The sequence below is a fragment of the Haemaphysalis longicornis genome, unplaced genomic scaffold, assembly GCF_048455015.1.
Source record: "Haemaphysalis longicornis isolate Haplotype H1 unplaced genomic scaffold, Haemaphysalis longicornis Haplotype H1 scaffold_1, whole genome shotgun sequence".
Lineage (NCBI taxonomy): Eukaryota > Metazoa > Arthropoda > Arachnida > Ixodida > Ixodidae > Haemaphysalis > Haemaphysalis longicornis.
In genome coordinates this window covers 195,191,360-195,204,432 of record NW_027526203.1, presented here as the reverse complement: position 1 = coordinate 195,204,432, position 13,073 = coordinate 195,191,360, and the positions used below count along the sequence as shown (strand labels likewise).

The following is a 13,073-nucleotide window of genomic DNA, read 5'->3' as shown; positions in this document are numbered from 1 at the left end:
CGATTTTGGGACGTTGGTGTGTCACGCACCTCGATTGTGTGCAAAACTATTGCACCAGACTGGAGACGCATTAGCAATATTTCACTCTTGAAAATCGCAAGAAGAAACATGATGATGATGATGATGATAAATTCTTTTATTAGGAAGGGGAGGACCGAAGGTCGCTGGAGGGGGAAGAGGGGGAATAGGGAGGGAGGTAGACGCCCACTAAATCATGCTCGCCAGGCCACTGGCAACGCCAAACTGGGCTAAGGTCACCAGGTGTTGAGGATTTTCGAGAATGTCCCTATGTAATGCTTCTATATCTGAATTTTGAAAAACATTATGGTCCAGTCTATGAATATCAAAAGCGGAGCAGTGCAGAACAAGATGGTCCATGTTTGCTTCACACACAGTGTGACAAAATGTACATGTGCAGGGGGCAGCGGTGCCAATGCCCTTCTTCCTGTCAGCAAGTGTCTGCCACTTATGGATGATATGAGGTGTAGGGGCCGTGTTGGCAAGTACTTTGTTAAGAATATTTGACGAGGAATTCTCTAATAGTGCGCAAACATTCAAGCCGCGTACGCACTTTACCCAGCCCCGCCCTTGCTTGCTGTGTTAATATTTTGTCGCTATCTTCTGCTTCCATTACGCCCTTAATTCGCCTCTGTTCTACGCCATTTTCAACCTAAGCAGCCCATTTTTTTTTAAGAAGGCTTCCCTGCAATACCCAGAAGTGCCACGAAAAAGCCAGTTTTACAGATACCCACTCGCTGTAGAAAGGGAAGCTGCGGGATCGGTTGCTATAAACTTTAATTGATATAGGTGCAACGGCCTTTGATTGTTATATTCGAAACATTTTACCGTACGGATGGATGCACGGTTTTATCAGGGGTGTAGTCCTAGAATTCTTACGGAATAAAAAAAAAAACGCGTTCCTTCTAAGCACTGCCACTACGCTACACACATTTTACCCATCAACGCGCACAAACGGCAAATCACAGCCGTGAACGTGGACGCCTCTCACGGTGACAGTGCGATGCCGGCCAGAGCGACACGCGGCTGCTTTCGAAATGTGTGGCAGCACAGGTGTCAGAAGCTCAGGCCCCAGCCATCTCTTTCAAGGAACGACAGCGCATACCCGACGCGTGGCCGGCGATCGTATCGAGCCACCTCTAAGCCATCAGTCCATTCCAGCAAGCCCAGGGATTGACGACCAGGTTTCCAGCGGCAGTCCTGGCCCGGGTAGCGCTGCAGTCAAGATAAGCGTAACATATTGTGTTTTACGCTTTGCATGAAGTAAAGTTACATCCATGAAGAAAAGTTATCTCTACGAGTTACACCATGGACTTTTAATGCAGTGATGTAGATTGAACCAATGAGAAATCAAGTAACCAGCGGCAAAGGCCGGCGCACATAGTATACTTCCCGCTTGCGACACAAAGGTACGCATACATTCCTGCGCTACGTATTTATATCTGAGGTAGCAGCCCCACCAACGCGCAGCATGCGTGGGCACGCGAGTATCCAACCACCCCATTACAAAGTCGACAACGTGCACCAGAGACGATGTAAACGTCCCCGTGTTTACTGCTTAGTGCATACCAATCGCCACTTGCAGGCAAAGGCATTCACATTCGAGTTCGTTCACATTCTGGTTGACGCCGGGGGTTTCGCTGCCGTAAAATGACGACCCATAACAAACAACAAGAAGCGTCGCCTACCTTTTCTGGATTGTGGTGACGGCGGTGCCACCGCAAACCACAATTATGAGGACAGGCGTTCGATGCACGTGCGTTTTCTTGTTCCGCTGCTGCTACAGTGGCGTCGACACACGTTAACACCATCGTTGAGCAAATATTTTACAGTTGGCTGAAAAACAAACACCAAAACTTAAATGCTAAGCCTTTGTTTTGTGCTGCCCCCTTCTCTAGCCGCTTGTAGGTTTGAAATTTTGTGCCGACAGATACGCTTTCGTACAAAGCTCTTGGCCAAGTGACATCGCGTTTAAAGGGGTCCTGAAATACCTTCCGCCGATGCATGGATGTATATGTAACCAAATAAAGCAATGTATTAGCTATCTCCTCCCACAAAAATTTTGTTAAAGCGATGAGAATTAGCTGAGAAATCGTAAATCAAAAACCGCGCATTATCGTCGCACCGCGTTTCCTCCTCCTTTCAACTTACTCTCCGCTGTTGACGGCGCGCAGCCTCCCCTCCCGTGATGCTGCGCTCCGCGGCGGTGACGTACTTCCGCTATTGGCTCACACTGCCGTCTGCTACGGGCAAGCTTTGTTGACACCTTGAATCATGCACTCCGCAGGCTGGAAAAGCGAACGAAAAACCTGGCTGCATGTGTGCGGCGGCCTGGCCTTGCCCTTTCGCGGTGTACGTTGCTGTCTTATTTTGCGGTGGTGGTAATTCCTGCCGGCGGCATGTGAAAGAGACATTTTAAACCGATACAGAACCCGTGCACAAAACGCTTCAATCATGTGACCAGTTCAGCTTGGGGCGACGCGAGGCGGAGAGCGGCAACGTTGGCAAAACATGCTCCGGCGCGGCTCTGAGCTTTCTAGCGCTGGAGCGAGCGCCATTTCTTTGACAATCTCAAACATCGGTTGCCTTGGCAACAAGGCACAAACCGCCCCAGAAGTCAGTTACGGTTGCGTGATCCCGGTTCAGCTCGGGGCCCCATCTCGCGACATGTGGGCCCTGCAGGCGTACCACTCACTTTCATTGGGAAGTGTGAGATGCGTTTGGCATTACAGGAGGCGATGGTGTGTGTGTTGCGGACGCCTTTGTTTCGCGATGAAATGCGACGTTGTGGTTCTGCGGGTGGATAGTGCTTCCCATATTCTGGATTATCTTTCTCGAGCGACGTACGACTCAACCTCGCATGGGGTATGTGCAGTGTGCGTGGCTAAAAGCCATCGGCTTGTGCGCCAGAGTTAAGTGACTTGCTGTTCGTCCCCGCAAACCGCGCGCGAGGTGAGTGCCGAATTTACGACGGGCAAGAGCAGGCAACCCATCGTTTGTCAATCGCGGTTCAGACTTGCAACGCATGTTGTGACGTTGTGTTCGTTCGAAACGCGTCTCTGGTTTGTTTTGAAGTTGAATAAAATGTATCCGCCAAATCCGGGCATTCGGCTCAGGGCGTTCTCTGCGATTGCACGAAAGAAGTGCCACGGGGCTTCAACGCTTTCTTTATGGAACGTACTCAGGTAAGAGAATATCCATGTCGTGTTATGTCCGTGTTGCATTCAATACGAACGGTTAAGCGTTTGTTTACACTTGTTTCGTTTGTCGTAAAATGTCCAAGCACTCCGGCACTCCACTCCGCTGGCAGATCAGCCGGCGAGCCGACGCTGAGCAGACGACTCATCTCTTTGCCGGAAGTGCGCGAAAAAGCCGCCCAATAGCAGGATGTCTAGCTCATGACGAACATATGGGAATCGATGATGTAGACATGTGAAGATGGTGGCGCCCAAAAACACGAAGGGAAGGGTGAGAAAAAAGCGACAAACTTTGCAACAAAAGTGTGAGCTTTCCGCTGCGCGTAAAAGAGTAATACTTGGCACAGATGACGTTGACGACCCAATCTAACGATTGCGCTACTTCATTAAGTGTGCTCAAAATGCCTTTCAGGGCCTCTTTAATGTTCACCTCGGCTTGGGTTTGTAGTGAGTATAGTGTTTAGTCTTTAAGAACGTGCCAAATACAAAAAGAGGCCCGCTTTGTCCTTACGTAACGGCGGATAACCACCTGCCGACCTTGGATTGCACAGCTAAGAACATTTGAGAAAGAATACTCAGGGGAGGCCCCAAGTATCACCAATGCAACGCATAAAGTGTGGCGGCAGGCGCGTCCTTCTTAGCTGTGCCTTGGCTTCAATAGCTGCCTTCACCACAGTACCTGATCTGTGCTACCTCACAGAGTAGAACGGACAATTGGGCTAGTTGGTAACTGTTCATCTTGATCGTGGAAGCGCTCACACAACAGGGACAGAAGTCGGAAGACAGAGACGACGCGACAAAAGTAGAAAACAGAGACGATTAGCGCCGTGTCGTCTCTGTTTTTCTACTTTTGCCCCTGTTGTGTGAGCTCTTCCATCATCAAGATGACTACCTCACAGATTTGTGTACTCGGTTTACACTCTTTGCTCCACGCGCACCAGACACTCCCGGGCCCCCACAGGGTCGGTGCTCTCACCATCATGCACCAATCCAATGAGCTCACCATTAAACATGTTTGCCTCTCTCTCTCTATCTCTCCACGCTCCAGCGTGCTTTGTTTGTCGGCATGCACCGTGCGTCTTTGTTTTGTTTGCCTCCTTCGGAGTGATCTTTCAGAAACTATCGGTAGCTACGACGATGTCCGTCTTTCGTTATGTGGTGTTCTGTTCCCTGGTATTTGCTTTAAGCGAAATTATTACCATTTATTTTTTTCTTTAATTTGCCATTTTCCAAGCACATGGTATTTGCGTGTGTTGATGCAGATTCGTGCAAGTGATTCGTCACAACCCAGCAAGCTAAATCCACGGTAGGCTGCGCCAAAGTTTTATTTATGAATTGCTATGCTCCCAAGAATACTATATTCTTGACGGACAGACAGACAGACAGACAGACAGACAGACAGACAGACAGACAGACAGACAGACAGACAGACAGACAGACAGACAGACAGACATACAGACAGACAGACAGACAGACAGACAGACAGACAGACAGACAGACAGACAGACAGACGGACAGACAGACAGACAGTGTTTCTCGGAGTGTGGATGTTTTGTGTGTACAAGAGGAAGAAGGCTATGGCTCAAAATTTCCTTAATACTTTATCAAACTTATATCGTCAATGGACCCTATTTAGGGGTATGAAAAATTTCAGCCTTTTTTGAGCAGCGTAGCGAGAACTGTTCTGAGCGGGGGATATCGCGGGGAAGGAGCGGGGGCAACTGCAGCGGACGTGACCCACCGCACTGGCAACGGCTGTCCGACGGTCATGGCCCTCGTTTGACGGCGTCGTCAATGGCCTGCACAGGCATGCCTCTCTGCCCCGAGGTCTGCATCCGCTTGCGCACCTCGTCTAGGGCTGCCTGCTCACACACTCCGACGCGCACGCCCCGCAGGAGCCCCAACATCACGCTGTCGTCTACGGGGAAGACTCGCGTGGGGAAGCGGTAGGTGGCGTACAACAGTCCTCGTGGCGCACGTTCAGCTCGTCCGGGTACAGCAGCTCCAGCAGGAATGCGACAGAAATATCCACGAATTCTTCGCAACACTTGCCGGCCCCGTTAAAGTGACGGCTAAAGGTGATGACCACGGCCTTCTCGAAGTTCGGGCCGGGGTAGCGCAGGGCCACAGCCGCCAGGTAGCCGCAGTTGTCGGGGTCGTCGTTGCGCAGGCGGTGGGCCTGACACTCATCCATGGCGGCATACATCTCGGCGGCCTCCGGGGCTTCAAGCACGTCGTTCCGTGTCATGGGCAGCTCCTTCGAGTACAGAATAGACAACAGGACCCTGGCCTCAGGTTCTGAGACCGCGAGGGGGAGCACATCCCGACTACCGCCGTACAGTGCGCAGACAGAGTCCCGCAAGAAAAGGCTCACTGCACACCACAAGGCCTCTTGCGTCTCGAATGAGCTGCTGTCTTTGGTGCTGACGGCGCTGTCGGGCTTCTCATCGTCGCTCAAAAGGAGCCTTTCACCGTTTGGGCGAAACATGGCTGCCGTTCACCAAGCGTCCCTGCTGTTGTGCATTCGGTGACGACGAGGAAGAGAAAGAGCACCTCGAGCTTGCATTGCTTTGCCCCATCCTCGTCAACGCACCAGATACTGTTATTGCCCAAATTCTTGCAGTTGTTGTTCCCTCTCAGTATGGCGCTTTCATCGCGCTTATATGTAATTTTCCTTTTTTGTTTAACCAACACAGCAGGAACATTGGCTATACTGGCGAATCTTCCGTTTGGGCAATTAAGCTACCTAAAAGCACCATCATTATTAGCAATTACTCAACCAAGTGTTTTTTAACGTTCCCAGGAACATCTTTTGTTAATTGCGATAGACTGCTCTACGGCATAACACGGAGGTTTAAAGGTACAACATTGCACCAATTGCACGCAGAAAGCCAAGGAGAGACCGGTACTGGGGTCCTCATATCCAACACTTAAGATCGGGGGGTCTCCCAGGATGGAGCCCTGTGCCTCAGAGGTGTTGAATTCTGGCATTTCTAAGACCTGAACAAGTCCACAACAGGTGTTCAACGTCAGCTTCTGGCGCAGGAGTCACACAGAAGGGGCAGGTGTCCGCAAACGGGGCGTCATATTGCAGCGAACCATGTATGGGTTTGTTTATTTATTGTTTGTTTTTACTGCCGGGCCACGCCCGGCTGTGTTATCTGCGTTCCAAACGAAGCGCGTCTTCCATTCTTTACTTTTATGCCGCACGGGCTATCACATTCAGATAAGCAGACTGTTTCGCCCTGACGTCACTAGCCCAGAATAAACTTCTGTGATCTACAATGTTCTGGATGTGAATCGACGGTTCTAGAAACACTTGCGCCGAAAGATAAAAGCCTGCAGAGACGACGCCGCGGCATTCGATCTCCGACGCTCGCTTGAGTACGTCACTTTGCTGACTGCAGGTTCGCCGCCCGTGTATTATTTGAGTTGTTAGGGGAGCACAAGTTCGCTCCAATAAACATGTTTTCCTTCAAGACAACTACGTTGTCTCTGGGTTCGTGACATCTGGGGAAGGTGCGGGGTACGCACCCTTTATGACGACCTCTGCAAGCCGCCAGCCCAGTCCAACTAGAGCCAGCCTCCGACTTCAAGGATTGCCGCCCGAGTTCGGCCTCCTGCCAGAAAGACCCAAGACAACGACTGGTGCAACCACCACCATGGTGCAAGAACCAACGTCGCCAATCCTGCTGCAGCAGCCCCGGGAACCGCCAAGATTCCGAGGAGCCCCCGCGGAAGACCCGGAGGAATGGTTGGAGAAGCTGGAACGCGTGCGGATCTTCAACAGGTGGGACGATGAAGAAACCTTCCGGCATGTTTTCTTTTGCTTGGAGGATGCAGCTCGAACTTGGTTCGAGAACCACGAGAGCGCCTTGACCAACTGGACGCAATTCAAAAGCGAGTTCCTTAAGACCTTCACGACCGTGGTGAAAAAAGATCGAGCTGCGCTTTTACTGGAAACTCGAACGCAACACCCGAACGAAGGAGTCGTAATCTTCGTTGAGGAAATGAAGCGACTATTTCGTCGCGCGGACCCGGATATAACGGAAGAAAAGAAACTGAAGTTTCTGATGCGAAAAGTAAAGCAAAAACTTTTTGCTTGTCTTGTCCACAACCCCCCAAAATCGGTGGCCGAATTCGCGTCCGAGGCGGCCGCCATCGAGAAGACGTTGGAAATTCGCACGGGGGAGTACGACCATCCCATCAATGCGCTAGTTGCGGACACGATCGATGCCGGGGCTCTTAGCTCTTAAGCACTACGTCAGACAATCCGCGCTGTCGTCAGGGAAGAACTGCGGAAACTCTTCCCAACAACGCCGCAACCCCAAGTCACCTCTATGAGCGACGTGATCCGGGAAGAAATTCAACTCGCTTTGGGGGCTTCTACGCCTTCCGAAGTACCACGTGAGCCCCAAGCTATGACCTACTCCACGGCTGTTCGAAGACCCCGCCCTGCTTCAACCCGACATCAAGAAGTCCCGCAGTACCGCCGTCCACTATCGCCCGCCCGATCCCCTGCAGGCCAATACCAGGCGCCGAGGAAGACGGACGTATGGCGAACCCCCGATAATCGTCCGCTGTGCTACCACTGCGGAGAGGCCGATCGCATCTATCGTCGCTGCCCGTACAGGAGACTCGGACTGCGTGGTTTCTCCGTCGACGCCCCACGCCCCCGACCCGGCCAGCGCCCTACTGAGATCGCCGAATTCCTGTCCAACACCAACTGAGGACCAGCCCGCTTCAACCGATCGCCGTCGCCCTACCCATACCAGTCGCCCAATCGCCGTAGCAATGCTGATTTCGCACGTGGAAGGTCCCCCAGCCCACGCGGGGGAAACTGAAAGCAGCAACTTCGGCACGTAAAGTTGCACAACGGCGAAAAAATGAAAACCCTCCAACGATGCAGCGACTCGCTGAAGTCCCTGATTCACGACATGCCCCGACCCCGACGACCCAATCTAACCCTGACGTGACTCCCGACCACGACGACAGCAAAACGGCGCGACGCGTACCCGACATGACCGAACCTGCCGATGAGAATACAACGAAGACTACGACGCACAGTGCCAGACCGTCAACACGCAGAACCCGAGATACGACGCCGCGACGCACCGGGAACTCGAAGAAGGCAGCGTCCGACGTTCAGCTGTCCATCGACGGCTTTGAAGTAGCCGACTACTCAGTAATGAGCGGACCTTTTGCATCCAAGCTGAAGAAAGTTATGACCAGATGGGACGGTCCGCACATTCGCACAGCAGGGGGCCACCTCGTGACGCCACCTCGTGGGGGCCACCTCGTGATTGATTGTAGGTTTTAACGCGCCGACGCAACGCAGGCGATGAGGCGCGCCGTCGTAGTGGAGGGCTCCGGATTAATTTTGACCACCTGGGGATCTTTAACGTGCGCTGAAATTTCGTACACACGGGCGTTTTTGCTTTTCGCCTCCATCAGAAAAGCAGCCGCCGCGGCCGGGAATCGAACCCGCGACCTCGTGCTCAGCAGCGCAACGCCTTAGCCACTGAGCCACCGCGGCGGGTGCCAAGTGGAACGTACACATCGCGCGTCACCATAGACAGCACAACGTACCCTGCGGCGTTCGTCATCTTGCCTAACTGCTCCCGCGACGTAATTCTTGGAATGGACTTTTTGACGGACAACGGCGCAATAATTGATCTACAGACCAAGTCCATAACTTTTTCCTCCGATCACTCCATGACGCCGGAACCGAACCCCGAACACCGTGCTGCTTTAAGGATCGCCGATGATCATGTCACACTGCCACCCCGCTCAAGCGTGATGATCACCGTCTACTGTGAAGATGCTGTTCCTGACGTCGACGCTATCGTAGAGAGTGACCAAAGGTTGCTCCTCGACCGCGGTGTTTCCGTTGCAAGAGGCATTGTGTGCTTTACGCAACGCCAATCCCAAGTTTTGGTCACTAATTTCAGCGAGGAATACCAGCATTTAAACAGGGGCACTGCAATTGCGTTCTTCGGAGAAACGCAAGAAGCAAGTGACGTGATAGCGGTTGCCGACTTTGAACGCGCACCCGAAGTTACCTTCAAGCTTCCGGATCCCTTCGACGTGAATCCGGCGTTACCGCAAGAAGAACGGAAGAAATTATTGGATTTGCTGCATCACTATAGAGAGTGTTTTTCGTCGAACTCAAAACTACGTCAGACACTTCTAGCGAAGCACCGAATAATAACCGAAGATGGAGCCCGACCTACCCGACAGTCACCGTACCGCGTCTCTTCACACGAGCGGGAAGCCATCCGGACTCAGGTCGACGACATGCTCAGCGACGACATTATACAGCCATCGAAAAGCCCCTGGGCTGCGCCGGCCGTACTCGTGAAGAAAAAAGACGGCACATTAAGGTTTTGCGTTGACTACCGGCGACTGAACAAAATCACCAAAAAGGACGTGTACCCCCTCCCCCGAATCGACGACGCCCTCGACCACCTCTGCCACGCGAAGTACTTCTCTCATTGATGGAACTGAAGACCGGCTACTGGCAAATTGAAGTGGACGAGAGAGACCGAGAAAAGACTGCATTTATAACCCCGGACGGCCTATACGAGTTCAAGTTGATGCCGTTCCGGTTGTGCACTGCGCCAGCAACGTTTCAACGTGTCATGGACACGGTGCTAGCTGGCCTGAAGTGGCACACCTGCCTCGTATATACCTCGACGATGTTTTGGTATTCTCCCGGACTTTCGACGAACACCTTGCAAGGTTGCAGTCTGTACTCGAGGCCATCCGTACGTCGGGGTTAACGCTAAAGCCTGAAAAGTGCCGCTTCGCGTACGAGGAACTCAAGTTTTTGGGCCACGTCGTCAACGGCGCTGGAGTCCGGCCTGATCCGGCGAAAACTTCCGCCATAGCGAACTTCCCAAGACCGAAAGATAAGAAGGGCGTGCGGAGATTTCTCGGACTATGCGCATACTACAGCCGCTTCGTCGCAAACTTCGCCCGCATTGCAGAGCCACTCACCCGCTTGACGAAAAATAGCCCCCCTTTCAGCTGGGAAAATGCCCAAGAAACAGCCTTCTGCGGGCTGCAACAATGCCTGCAAAGTCCGCCTGTGCTCGCGCATTTCGACGAAAACGCCGAAACGGAAATGCACACGGACGCCAGTGATATAGGCTTGGGTGCCGTCCTCGCACAAAAGCAAAGCGGGTGCGAGAAAGTAATCGCCTATACCAGCCGTGGTCTGTCCAAGGAAGAAAGAAACTACTCAGCCTCTGAGAAAGAGTGCCTCGCGATTATATGGGCCATTTCAAAATTTCGCCCATACGTGTATGGAAGACCATTCAAGGTTGTGACAGACCACCATGCGCTGTGTTGGCTCGCCAATTTGGAGGACCCCTCTGGCCGTCTTGGTAGGTGGAGCTTGCGCCTGCAAGAATTCGACGTTACAGTAGTCTATAAATCCGGGAGGAAACACTCCGACGCCGGCTGCCTGTCCCGTGCCCCTCGTCGACCCATCACCACAAGACTCCGATGAAGACAGCGCGTTCTTCGGAGTCGTGACTGAGAGCGACCTGGCCGCCCAGCAGCGTGCCGACCCCGATCTACGCGTCATGATCGGCTACCCTCTAAGAAAAAGGGTGTGGTAGTTTCTCCCTTAAGAGTGAAACAGGAATGTATCATATATTGCTCCCTAAGAGGTAGAAAGATTCTTCCTTTAAGAGGGAGGAGCGCGTTTCTCTCCCTCGGAGTGGAGGAAGATTTCCCCCTTTGGTGAGCTAATGGAGGAGCGTTCCTCCCCTGGCAGCGTCACCCGAGCAAGGCTTGTCATGCGAGAAAGGCCTAGCGTGCTGATCGGTTTGAGGATCGAGGAAGTACAAATACGCAGGTTTACTCTGGTTGTGTGCGCTTAAAATGCGCTACAATAACCAAGAAATTACCTACCGAGCACCAGAACTGCGGTTAGCAAGCGATGTCGCCAATCGTATACGCGCGACTTCTTGCATTCGTCTCGCTGCGCGCCCCGCCTACTCGTTCAGAGCGAACGCGCCGCCGTAAACATAGTAGAAGCCATACCGATTGCTTTCAAAATGCCGCCTTTATTTCCGAAAGGCTCGTAACCCCGCCGTTCACAGCACACGAGATCACAAGCATCCAATGCGGGCGTTTGAGAACAGCCAGTTGTTGTTAGTCGCCTTACCTTGCTACAACCGATGCATCAAAACGCGGATCGTCTGCAATCGTAAGTCTCAGCCCAAAGGCAATGCAGGAAACACGAAAAACGTATCCGTCGCTGTCGCACCCGTCCGAACGAGGAGATAACAATGCTCGCCCTCTAGCGTGCTCGAAGTAAAGCAGTCGTAAACGTTTTAAAATGACCGATAGATGACGCAAAAAAAAAGTAGGGGTGGGGTGGGGCAGCTACTAAGCATCACCATCAGTGGGCACTTACATCAAGGCATTTCCTTGGTTTCCTTTATGGATAACGTATATTATTATTGCCAACATCACGGAGGCCGCATGTGGGCGGGCACATATTGGGAAGAAACATAGCCTAACACAGCGACATGCACTTCATTAGAGGCACTGCCAACGCACAATACACGCAACACACAACCGACACAAGATCGCAAGCATAATAAACGTATACACCACCACATATAGTACACTTTTGACATGTCCGCATGATCACAAGCCACAACTAAACATTGAAACAGCCACGAAGTATTTATAACCCTGATCCCCGAGAATGCAGGTAGGAACAATGAGCTTGTTACTTGTTTCGATAACCCACGGCAGTGCGTGAGCCTTAGGTGGGTTTTGTTATTTCATCAAATGTAACCCGTGCAATTGCAAACTTTTATTAATCTGTCGTTTTGTAAGAAGCAGTAAAATATCTCAAAGAAGAAAAAAACGTTTCACGGAACAGTATGGCAGGTATGTTTGGGTAATGACACTCATTGCCTCGCCTTCGCTCTTTTAGCGTAGAGCGCACCGTTGGTCTGGCAACCATTCAGCCAAGATGTTACCGAATGGGGGTCTTTTGTTGTTGGTAACTGATGCGTCAATATGCTGCGGTCCATGCTCGTTGACGAAAAAAAAAAAAAACACCGTACACAGCCGGTACGTCACAGAAGGGAGGTGCTTTGCGCCGGTGCAGACTGTCTTGCATGCCTAATCATGCGAACGGCAATTAAACTTCGTCGTTTGATATCTCGGACTACGGATGCGCTAGAAGAATTCTGCCAATTGAAACTGCGTAGAAACATGATTGCGTCTAACTTTACAATACAAACATGCCTGGTTACTGCAGCCACTAAAAAGTTAATTATTCAATTTTTGTTAATGAATGCTCTGACATCAATAATTACCTCCTATTTATGTGTCCTCATGGGTGCATAACCTTAATTTAGAGGTCATCTTCGCGTAAATGTAACAGCCCATTTAAACCTCAGAAATTGTTTGTGGTTTGTGGCCGTATGCAATTTGTACGCTTCTCACGAGCACAAAGAGCGGCAATAAGCAGGGTTAGTTGCATAAAATGAGGGCAAGCATTACAACCGGCAGTTCACTGCCAAGCACAATTACAGCACGCGCAGTCGACTATTAGCACATTTCTCTGTGTGGTGGCTCACAGGAATACTCTCATGTGTCTGCGCTCGCCTCAACAACTTATTCGACATGTCCATGTGAGATCCCTTCCCCAAATCGGCGTCCCAGTAACCGCTCACTCAGTCGGTGTCTTTTGTTGTTGGTAACTGATGGGTCGATATGCTGCGGTCCGTGCTCGTTGACGAAAAAAGGGGCAGTTTTCTATCATCGCTGACCTCTTTTACCCTTGGGCGTCAGTATAAAACGTCCACAAATGCAGTGGGAACGTTG

At 51.6% G+C, this 13,073-nt stretch overlaps 1 pseudogene; it reads left to right on the top strand.

Moving 5' to 3' along the window:
- Positions 1–6,754: 6,754 nt before the first annotated feature.
- On the top strand, positions 6,755–8,059 carry LOC144156263 (uncharacterized; annotated as a pseudogene).
- Positions 8,060–13,073: the final 5,014 nt, after the last annotated feature.